Genomic DNA, 12,641 nt, shown 5'->3' with positions numbered 1-12,641 from the left:
TCCCTTAAATTTTTTGGTACATGTTTAGAAATTATGATGGCAGAATAATGCTTCAAAACTAAAAGTGAATTCATTTAAAATTTAGGTACTGATTTTTTTCCTACCAATTGGAATAAGCAGAGCTGGATTACCTCTTGAATGATTATGAGAGTCAAGTGACTACTGCTGGGGTCAGTGACTTGCATTAGGTTAGGCAAAATGCAAGTTATCTAGAAGTAAGAGTCACTTAAATCATGTGCCCCTTTACGGTTAAACAATGCAAAGAGAGAACTCTACTTAGATGTAGAGTTAGTCAGATGTAAGTCAGCCTAATACCCGAGTTGTCAGAGTACAGAACAAACTGAAACCAAGCTGCTAACAGGAGTTAACAACTTGATACTTGTTTTTTGATGCACGCTCAAAACTAGTATTCCCCACAGTGAAATTCAGTAAAGGTAGTTCTCTTTTTTTATAGCAGGAATGACATATCACTGAGCTTAATGGAAATAAGTTTTAATCCCTGCACGCAGATGAATAGTCTCCTCTACAGACATTTCAGGAGCAGTGCCTCAATAAGCAGTCTTTTTTCACTTTTGCTAGTCACTGCTTACAGATGCAGACAGACACCAGTCAAAGGGGGTGGTATATCACCACTTTACACATCAAAATGCATTAACAATTAATGCTGCTCTCAGGTCCTGTGAAAACTTTAGGGGTGCTTACTGCTTGGGTGACACTGCAGATTTAGAATTAGGCTAAAATATAACCATTATAGAAATTAAACTGAAACCCAGTATATTGTCACCCATCACTTTTATAGAACAAGTCTTGTTCAGTGCTTCATGTCACAGGCAATATAATTTACCAGGGTTTACAAAAATAATCTGGAATGAATGAACTCACTTACCAGAACCCTTCTGTGCATCTAAAACTACTGGGATCTCAGTCATCAAAATTTGGGCCAAATTAACATCTGAAGAACTGTCTTACTTCCTGCACCATGGTTACTTCACTACAATATGACATTAACAAGCCAGGGTAGTGTTATGGGGAAGTGCTGTTTGAGAGACCATCCTTCAGACAAATATAAAACATGAGCTTTGACTTTCATGGCAATGTTAACACTCGTGATTAACACACTGCATTCCAAGGTGAACTTGATAATTGCCTAAAGATCTTGTGAGCCATTAACAGCAACCATGTTATTCCAATCACATATGAACAGATATTTGATTGCAAAACATTTGTTAAGGGAAAGAAATCCATGCCAGTTATTTTGAGATGAGTTTTAAAAACATTAGGATGAGCAGTAACTAGAGAAGAGACCTATCTTTAGCAGCTATTGCTGCTCTGCTCACCTTAATTATAAATTATCATGGTTCTATTAAGATTTTGGTCTAACATTCATGCATTCCTTTTCTTACTGTTTTCCTGAAAAAATAATCATGTTTACACTTCAAAATGAATCCCATGGCTGAGCTTTGAAAGCAGAAACTGCAAACCACTGATGACTGAACAGCACTGTCATCAAAAACATTACAGAAAGGTCACAAGCCATAACTGCTGAACTGTAAGACAGCACTGTGCACCCGAGTCAATATCAAAGAAAATTTGGCGTTTTCCACACACACAAGCGTAAAAAAAAAAAAAAAAACCAAACAAAAAAACCCCCAAAAAAGCCACAGTTTATTTTTAGTGAAAAATGATCAAAGTGAGAAACGGAGCAGGGAAGCAAAGGAAGGAGAAAAGCAGAAGTTCTTAATTACATTACCTGGCTATGCAATACTGACCTGTGAACATCTGATGGGTCTATATTTAACTGAACAGAAATACACAAGTCCTACTACACATTCACTGTGCACTACAGGACCCAGGAAAGATACAAAGCAGATGGGCAACCTACAGCTGCAGAAGCATAAAATTGTTTGAAGCCTTGTTGCAGACTCAGACTCAAAAAGCCGAACAGCCCACCCAGGGGTCAGTCATCTTCTCTCTGAACCCAACAGTATCACTGCTAGTTTCAACAAGGCATGACTAGGCTCCATAACAGTAACACAAATGTACCTCCTTTTACAGTTGTAACATACTGGATAAATCACTAAAAAAAAAAAAAAAGTATCTACTACCTACATATCATCATAGCTACTATTCTGGACTAACAAAGGGCGGATTGTAGTAAGTTCCCTCTCTGGTCAAGAATTTCAAGTTAGGTATCAATATGGGTACTGGCAGAGAATTATGAGTGTAGCGCCCAAAATTTAGACTAAGCTTTTGGTGTTTTATCCCCACACAGAACCACTGTTCATTTTCAGCTTTTTCCTTTAATATAAACCCTCTTTTGCAAAACTGGAAGTTACAGGACAAAAATAAACATTTTCAAAGGACAGGACATACTGCTAACTGAAAAATAAAAGCTAAGTATAGAGAACAAACAATAAAAAGCAATGTGAAGTATTTTAAAAGTTGATTTTCATAAATTCCTACCTCTTCTCTAAATTCCTCCCCTAGATGAGTGGTCAGTGGCCCTTCTTCAAAGATGATGAGAGACATGCTCAAAATCGAGTAGTCAGAAGAGTGCACTACATAGCAAGCTTTGGTTTGATGCATAGCAAACAACAGGAGGATGATTTATGTGGTCAAAACTTAGACTCAAGCACACAAAATGAAGCATACAAAAGTTCCTTCTTTTTTATTATTTATTCCAACAACAGTTTTTCATTTAGACTGATTATATAGTAAAACAACTGTTCTCACTCGTAGGGAAGTAGTTTTTAAATCTGATTTGTAGCCAAAAGATGCCTCTAAATTGGCTTAGCTATAGATTTAAAGATTATCTATTTGTCTCATTACAGCAGTTCTGATTAAACCTTTCAAAACATACAAATGGCAACAATACATAACTAGATTTCTCACTCATATTGAGAGAAATACCTCACCATCGTGTAACAGACCAGTCCCTGATGAACAGACACACAAATTCTCCTTATGAAATATAAAGAAGTGATAAACCATGGAAAAAAAATTTAAAGAGTAAGTCAAATCTATTTAAATTAGAACACAATGCAGTTTAATAAGGGACATGCATGCAAAACATCTTGAAGAATTCAGTAGGCTACTTTATAACAGAGTAGAAAATGTCAACCCTCCCCCCCAACACCTCTTCCATAGTCAAAAACGGAGAGGAAAATCAAAGAGGTTGACTACCTAAAGCCTTCACTCTCTTCCTTCCTCACCACCCACTAAAATAGGAGCTTGCTTTTTTTATGATGCACATCTAGAAGCAGTAACTTGCTCTATGATGCCTGGGAATAGGGCCCAAAACATAGAAACATCTAAACATCTAAATTTAAACTCTCCAATCCTGTTAGTGGATAAGAGGCTAGAAAATGTCTCTTTCAGGGGACCCTGGTCCTACATATAGAGTAGGAAAGTAAGTAGCACTGCAGTCTGAATTTCAGCCTGTGCCTCAATAATAGCTTGATTTTTTTTTTCTGTTTGTTTTGGGGAAAGAGGGAAAGAAAGCAAGAGAAAGAAGCACATGTAAGTTCTGAAGACAAAGGCTTGTCCTCGGTGACTTCTCCTATGTGCCAGATTTTTTTTTTTTTTTTACTGTCAGATAAGAAAATAGTTACTTATTAATTCCTTAACAATAAACACTCACCCACAGTAGGTCACAGTATAATGTAGGCTATGAATATCGAATGACTAATATTTAGTTCCCTGCACACAACACACTCCCAAAATCTGCTTCTGATTAAGCCATGGAAATTCCTAGTTTAAGGATCACTAGCATTACCAGAGGCAACAGTGGCCTGCATTCGTTTTCCTCTCTTTCTAATCTTTCCTCCATCATAAGACACTCACCTCTTCTTATACTAAACATTAAATATTTTGTTAGATCCTGTTAGATCCTACAGTACCCCTGAACTCAAGTTTAAAAGGGACTTTAAGTACAAGAGTAACCCACTCATGAGAAATGGCATCATGTAGTTGAACTCTACAACAGTTAACTAACCCCATTATGAGTTGCTGGTAGCTTTCCACTTCTCTCAACATACAGGGTTGACACTATAAAGCCAAGTAATGGCCTTATGTGTGTGTCTTTTGACTACCACTCTGTCTGTTAGGCTTGCACCATATATTGGAATTTAAACAGTATTCCACAGGGACCTGATTTCATATTTTTTATTTTAAGAAAATATTTTTGATAGGCTGATCTCTTCACTAGGTTATACTGCTCAACAAGAGCAGATTAATAGTCAGACTTGATCCATGACAATTTATAGATCTGTTTGGGATAGATATCCATGCAGTCTTCCTCCTAACTGGAGACCAAAGCTAGAGATACTGACACACTCAAATAGCAAAACAATGTGTTAACTGGTCAGGTAGGTATGCCCTTATTAATCTAAGATAGCTTTTAAGTGCTTAGCAGTTTGTCTGACAGGCCACATTTTACACAATTCCATGAAGAAGCAGAGTTGTTGCTGTAAGATAAACAAAAAAATCAATCCTGGTTTTGAGGGAGTGATGAACAAGAATTGGATTAGCCTTTTCTTGAGTCCGGGTAAGGAATACCTGCAGAAGGTTAAGTTTGACAAGAATATTGCCAACCACCCTAGTTTAGGATTCAACAAGAAAATACTCTCCTCACACTGCCAAAATAGTACAGAGCTATAGAACACTGCCTGCAGAAAGACTAGGAAGTTTTGGAAGAATGTGCCTTCTCCCCAAAACTGCTGCATGCAAGAAGCATCAATCTCTTCCTCTAGGGAAACTTTGAATTGTCCTAGTTTCAGTCACTAGTAGCCAGAAGAGATGATAGATTTAAAGCTTTGAGGACAGTCAGACCACAACACAAACTCACATGAACCAGGCAACCAACCTCAACAGGAAAAAACAAATCAATAAAGTAGACAGATCAGGGGTAGTTAAGTGCCTGGCACTCCATGGCTCAGCATGCAGTGCTCATTTTAATCTGAGCACATGGCATCGCATGCTGCTTTGAGACAATCTCAACATGACTCATTACAGGCTGAGACTACACATCACCACTTTACAAGTTTTCAGATTTAAGCCAAGTGAATACAGCCTTCAGGGTCTTGGCAAGTTGTTAATGACACTAAACTACGCATTGTCAGTTCTCCCATACGTGGGGACCACATGTTCTTTCTCATCCAAACATGCTTTAACCAACTCACTAATTCAGTCTGTAGAGCTTTACTATGAAGTTGTTTGTGCAACTACATCTTCCTGTAGCTGGGGAATTACTATTCCTCCTAAAAAGGCTGTTGAACATATGCAGTTGTTGGACCTTTTTAAAAAGGTCCAGCTTTAGGCAGCGCACACTATTCAGGTTCAGTAAGAATTTTTAGCAGCTATGTGCAAGAAACCGCCACTGGCAAAAGCAGCCTCCTAGAAAGAGATGAAGACACAGACAGTAGCAAAGATCTCATTTTCTCTACATTCCTATCACAAAAAAAGCACCAAAAACATTGCAGAGAAATGCATCTGATAACTGAAGGTATCAGGTTTTGAAAAATTTAGTTGGAAAGAGAACCTTTTCCCTTCCACTCTAACCCCTGACGATCCTCCTCCTACTACGTGAGCATGTAGTTATGCTGAAGTAACTGAAGGATCCAGATAACATATAATGAAGAATCATTTGCACTATAAAGGCAGATAAAAATGGGAAATGTCATATTATAATTAGTTTAGAACTGTACTGCTTTTCCTTCATATATTAATAGTTTTGCATCAGTAAACTCTCACTGAACTCTCCTACAATTCTAAATTCCCTTCCACTCAATTCCCCACCATTTCCTCAGTTACTCCTGCAGCTGAGGCCATCCATTACTTTCTTCTCCCTCCTCTGCTAGCCTATGGCCTTCTGATCCTGGGAAAAGAAAGAATTAATACAGAACACTAAATATTGAAGGCATACCATTCTTAACAGAGCATGATGCAAAGTGAGACTGATGACTGTCGGGAGAAGTTGTTAGGTACACTGTCATACTGTAAATAAGGAGAGTAAGTACGTAAGCTAGCAAGACAGACTTTGCATGATGTAAAGAAATCACCTAATGTTAGCATAGAAAGAAGCTGCAGACCAAATTCACCCATTAGCATGTTTAACAAATGCAAAAGAGAATGACATTTGAGCAACAGAGATATACTTAAGACAGCATGCTTTGTTTGCTAGTTACAGAAACCTTTAAGATGCATAATGGCTTTCCAGCAAGCAGTAGCTTGGAAGCAATGTGCATGAGCAGTGGGTATACAGCCTTTTGATACTGGTGTAGCTAAAAATGCCATGTTTCACATAGTACCACGTTCTTTGATTTTTAAATTTAAGAATCTCAATCTATACATCTCTGCATAGTTTTGAGAAGAAAAATACGTGGCGCTTGGGAAGGAAACACAGGTTTCAAAGTGAGCTTGGCATGGCACTATTAGGGTGAGGTCCTTCACTTCCAACTTCCTTCAGCCACTCAAAAGACTGCTAGACAAAGACTTTTCAGGGAAAGATCTGATTTATACAGCAGGCACCAAATCAAATAGTAAAAAGTATCAAAAAGCCTGCGTGTGGTCAACTATCTTCCAGATCACAGCACTGAAATTCTAGGAATGCCATAATTATTGCAGCAAAGGTGGATAGTAGGAACTGCTTCTTCCCTCACTGGGCTACTGGTGCAGAAATGGTAGCACGAAACTGAAAGAATAATTGGGTCATGTTATTCCCACGGAGCACATTCTCACATAAGATTTCTCCAGTATCTCCCAGTCAGAAGCACATCTGACATTTCCTGACACCCCTACCCCCTAGGGATGTCTGCCTCCCAACAGGACAAAAAGCAGTCCTCATTCTCCGTATCTACCATCTGCCTGCATTCAGTAAGATGTTTTCATTCTACACAAGTACAATTTAACCTCCTCTTACTCCTTTAGCACTCCAGAGCCCAAATACAGTGACTTAGATTCCACTTGCGCAGCACCAACAGATCTTTGAGATGGACTGACACTGTATGATCTCCGTTGCCAGAGATGCTTGAGGGAGAAAGAATCCAGCTTGATTTTCAGATCCCAGGTGGAACTTGCAGGGTGAACAACAGGCATGCGGGTGCACACATGTGCGTGTAGGGGGTAGAAATAGCAACTGAGTATTTAACTTCAAATGGTAACATTGATTTTAGAACTGCTACTGTTTAAGACAGAACCCACTTTCTTTATGCTACTATTAAATGACAATGCAAACATTTACCATGATGTGTTTTCTGAGAGCTCTGACAAGCTGTTCACGTGCTTCATAGAATTCTGCTTGTTTAAAAACCCTGCTGGGGTTGACTATTCTGTTTATACAGATGAACTTTCCCATAAGGCAATGGAGAGTGAGTAAAAGCAACAGAGAAATGAATGGTCACAGATCCCATCCCTTTCATTAATAGAGTCAGGTAAGAGTACTAACATTTGTGGTAGTCTAAATAAGGCTTGCGAGCACTCAGGAATTCTGCCTTTAAAATGATATGCAAGTCAAAGAAAAAAAAAGCTGAATTTTAAACATACAGTAGTGTTCAGTGCAGAATCCCATGCAACTGGTATAGATTCTGGCCTTTTGCTTCAACTAAAACAAGATTAAAATCTGAGCTAAGCTCAACACCCTTTGCCCCAAGAGTAAACATCCCCTCTTTCTACCTATTAACACCGTAAGTGATGAGCATTCCTTGGAAGAACAAGATACAGCAGCTTGAGAAGGAGGGAACTAAAATGCTGTTATGATAAAAATGTCTAGAAGGACCTCATGCTATAGCAAATGGAAACAAAATTGAGCAGCCCCTTGCTGAGACTACCAAGTCAGTCATACCTTGTAGGGGGTCACTGAGTAAGTGAAAGGTGCATTTAAAAATGCAAAGTATTTCACATCTCTATGTTTTAACACACTACTGTAAAGAAAATGTATGTGATGCTTTTGCTTAGTGTTTTGTGTATCTGAAACTGCTATAGAGAACTCGGAAGTGATTGCAGCTGTCAATTTAGAGTCAAAGGCTTAAACTGTATTGTTGATTTAAGCAAGTTATTTAATCTGTCCATAAGCTTACTATTAAGAGGTTCAAGCAGAGATTCTCCTTTCAGGTCAACCTCTCCTCTTCAGGTGAATTTGCTTAAAGGTCTAAGCTTATTAACTTTGTAAGATCTTAAGTGCTGGGGGACAAAGGAAAATCCATACACTTAAAAGATCAAATATCTTTTCCCCATGTTTTATTTTAAGAGGAAGTAGATGAAATAAAACAAGACATTTCATGTGGTATAGGGTATTTGTACCACAAGAGGGCACTAAAACCATACTTAAAGCGTATCATTAAGCTATTCCTGTATACATTACAGAACCAAGTCATAAAGTAAGGAAGTATGCATTGCTTTCACAAACATACACGCTCACTACATAACAGCATTCAGATATCTTGATGGCATGCACATACATTCATAATGTACTCACACTGCCTCTGCTTCCAAAAGCAGCACAAAGCTTTTTGTAAAAGCACCACCCTGCCAAGTAATTAAAAGGGAGCGAGACTAAAGAAACTTGAAGCTTGAAACAAGTTGTGCTTCATGTTTTGAATACCATCAGTCTATTAATAAAGTTAAAGATTTTGAATTTTGATCTTGTCTAAAAGAATGTGAAGTGCATGAGCTCATAATGAATTGGAATTGTCAGTCAGAGGTAGATGTTTACAGTCAGATAAAAATATTCTGAGTACAAATGACTTCTGCTTGTCCAAGCAGCAATTCTGTTTACACACACATAAGGAAAAGTCCTATGCAACAGCAATTAACAAATCAGAATGTTTCAATGGCCAGCTGACCATCACACTAAAAATATGCTTCTAGTATACTGTAACCTTTTTAATAAGGCTTGATAACATCTGAATGTTAACATCAGCCAATGAAGTGCCACAGGCATAATCCCTTAGGTGTTAGTTGATATTCGTCTACTGACCTTATCACATGATAAAAGCTACTCGCAATTTTTTAAGCCATAAAGGTGTGCAAAACAAATCCTGGCAATGCACCGTTTCAATATCAGACAAAAACAATGCTGGCTTTCTCCACTAGCTTAATGAGCAGTACAAAGCCAAAGTATCTCATTTCTGCAGCTCTGAGTTGACCACGTTTTTCACATTAAGTTTTTTACACTTGTTACGCAAGTCCTGTTATTTGTGTGTATTGGTCAGAGATGGCTGCTTAGGTATCTGTCAAGCAACATAAAGTTTCTGCTACTTAACATACTTCAGGAACTGACTTGCCAGTAACATAACAGTTGATAATTCAGTAGCAACACCCTTAACACTGCCAAGTTGCCTCTAGAAGGACCACCACAGGATAATCCCGTAACAATGAAGTCTTCTGACCATTTTCTCAGTTATTTGGGAATAAGGCAGTATGTGGGCTGTTGGTCCAAGTAATGGAGGCATATGTACCACTGCAGCACTGTTGCTGTATAGTATCCATATTCGTTGCAACTGACTGAACTCCTGCAGCTGCCTAAAACACGTCATAGGTGATATAGTTGTACTAAATTTTGGACACTTCACACACCTCCTCCATAAGAAAAAAAAAACACCAAAAACCTTTGCAGATTTAAAAATCCTTTTACAATGAAAACAAACATTTATATAAACTGCAATATAGAAGGCAGAACTTAAATAGAAAAGTGTTGGTTTGAGGTTTTTAATTCCTCTTCTCACATGCACGAAATGACCTGGGCTGGGTTTGAAATAGAAATTTCTATCTAGAATGGAGGTAAGTTAGGAAAAAAAAGAAAAAAGTACCAGGCAGCAGTACAGACAGGAGCATATAAGCAACAAGTCAGCATTAGTGTATCACACTTCCAAAGTCCTGTGCTAACAGCATATGTCCCAACATGCTTGAGAAAATTCTTATTTCACCTATTTGAAATACACACCAGGCACATACTGTAATAAAAAAATCAGACTATAAATTCAGATTTTTGATCCCGTATTCCATCCCATGCTAGCATATAACTCCCACTGACCATTTGTTGGATTCTGCCAATGGCTCACGGCAGCAGAGCAAGGAACTCCGTGTCTCACTAGTTAGTTCAGTTCTTGTGAACAGAGGCTTTTGACAGGCGAAGCAAAAACACAGCTATCACATGGGCCTACAACCCAAAGCACAGGCAGCCCTACTGCTGTTACTTTCAGAAATACTGAATGAATGCTTATCAAGATATTAAACCAGAGACAACATTTGACATTCCAATTTCTTGGTAAATTTTTCAGCATAACATATCCATCTCAAAGGATATAAAGTTATGACATGCCATCAAGTGCATAATAACAAGAGGACAAACTAAATTCAGTATCAGATGTCCCCAAGCAGCAACACATGATCTGAAAGGCTGTGAAAATCTCCTGAAGCAACAATCCAGTGATACTGGGATTGTCAAGCATACATTTGATCCATGTATTTACAAATGTGCTGCATTAGCTCTATACCTAAAGTCCCATTCAGAAAGGTGTGTGAAAGCAGTGTTCAGTTTGCATCTTGTCATCAAAACGTGCCTTCCAGTCTGTCATGGAGACAAACAAGAGCAGATTACGTTGCTTTATGAATCTTTTAAGTCTACATGATATTAACATTTTAACAAATGCTGTAAAGTGCAACAGGTAATGTTAAATATTAGCATCTAAATACAGTTAGCATTTTTTAGGTTCCACGTAGTGGTTGAATAATTGTATATACTATTGCATTACGTATGTAAGGTCAAAATTCAAACTTACAATCTCTTTTCAATTGTTTTCTTTGGACTGAAGGATGAACAGAAGACTCCCAAAATTCCAGGATACTTGTAAGTGCGAAGTGTGATTTCTGGGTACGCATTCTTGAAATAATTCTGGAGGCTTAACCTTACTTTCATACAGACTGTCAAGGTTCCTCTCAAGTCACTTGGAGTTTACAGTGGGGAAAAAAATATTTCCTCAAACCTTATGAAAATAAGATAGGCAAATCTACCTTTCCATTTTTGAATTCTGAGTTTTGACTTAAACCACAAATCATCATCAAGGTTGAATTAACCAGTATGTTTATTTTACACTCTGCACAAGAATGTACAAAGAACATTTACACTATTTGTCAGGTTCATACTTTCAGGTTTCTTGCACTCAGACAAAAGACGACCTAAAGGATATTATAAATAGAAATGAAAAAGAAAGAAACATTAAGACAGGAAGAGTCCCAGAAAAAGGCAAAAATATAAATATAGAGTAAAATACTTAAATACTGGAATACTGAAATTTAATGAGCAAATGAACATGTTAAGGCATATTCAGCTCTCTCTTGATTTAGCAGCTTCACAGATTCCTTAACAAACAAAACCAACCCCAATGTACCAGATGAATATATTCACAATCACTTTGTTAACCTGTGGCCAAGCTAGCAAAAAAGGAAAGATAATGCTTTTCTTATAAGCGCTTTTTATATGGGTTTCTCCTCACATTCAAGAAACACAAACTTCCTAAACAGCATATGCAGTAATAGTTGACCTCAAAATTAATATCCTGGACCAGGAATCAATGCAAACAGCAGCCACGAATCAGCCAAACTAGAGGAGTATATTTTTAAGTATTATGACAAGTTTAAGGAAGAAAAACGTACAAAAGAAAAGAAAGATGTAAAAGATCACTTTGGGGTTCAAATACAGCCACTGCTCGTTATGATCCCAGTTCTGTGAATATACTTTTAAATTACTTTCTGTTTAACTTCAAAGTAGAGTGGCTGTCATTAAGGTTTGACTGGAACAACTTTAACCTTGTGAGTTACAGCCATTTTTAAAGATGATCTTAATAAAACGTAAACAAACATTGGATTTTTTTTCCAGAACAGTGAAAGTGTCTCTTGCGATGAAATGTGCAAGTTTCACTACTGCTTACGGTATCTGTCGGGATTTTTAAAAGAAGGGCAATCTGATGTCAAGAGATTCAATGAAAGGTACCAGTGTAAGAGTTGACATTATGAAAGTCAATAAGAGACCCATCGGTTGGGCCACAGTACCACTTACTACACTACATTTAGCCAAACAGCATTCATTTCTCTGCACAACTGATGTGCTGTCAATCAGAGCAAAAACGCGTAAGGCCATAAAAGATAGTATTATTCTAATCGCATAGTCCTGGAATTTCACCTACAATGGCATCATCCACATTGTACCAGGAGATATGATGGCCTCTAGTCTATGTTTAGACAGCGTAATTCTAGATGCTAAATCAGGAAGTTTCTCCATGTCTTTCCATGGGAGAGGGAATTAAAAAAAATAATTCAGAGGAAGTCCTAGCAAAACTAAAAATCAAAAGCTTTTCACTCATGTTAGGTTTCATTTAAAAACAAAGGAAAGATTAGCTGGAAAGATACCTTAGTAACAATTTGAGAGAGAAGGGATTACAAAATATATTCATAAATGTTCTTCAAGATTGCTCATGAACAGCATATTAGCTGCTCATGAACAGCATATTAGCCATATGCAAGTACAGACAAAATACTTGAAATATTCAGTGGGATTCACTGAAATGAAAGAATCCATCTCCAAAAGCTATTATTGGAGTTTTTTATACAAGTAGCCACTAAGGACAATAAAACATTCTATCTCA

At 37.6% G+C, this 12,641-nt stretch overlaps 1 protein-coding gene across 2 annotated transcripts in view; it reads right to left on the bottom strand.

Annotated features, from left to right (window-relative positions):
- The window catches only part of TTC17 (tetratricopeptide repeat domain 17), a 63,292-nt gene that overhangs the window by 18,113 nt on the left and 32,538 nt on the right, over positions 1–12,641 (bottom strand). The window lies entirely within an intron of this gene.

The sequence above is a fragment of the Mycteria americana genome, chromosome 5 (assembly GCF_035582795.1).
Source record: "Mycteria americana isolate JAX WOST 10 ecotype Jacksonville Zoo and Gardens chromosome 5, USCA_MyAme_1.0, whole genome shotgun sequence".
Taxonomy (NCBI): Eukaryota; Metazoa; Chordata; class Aves; order Ciconiiformes; family Ciconiidae; genus Mycteria; species Mycteria americana.
Note: the sequence above shows the minus strand (reverse complement) of the source record. Positions and strands in the feature narration are given on the sequence as shown.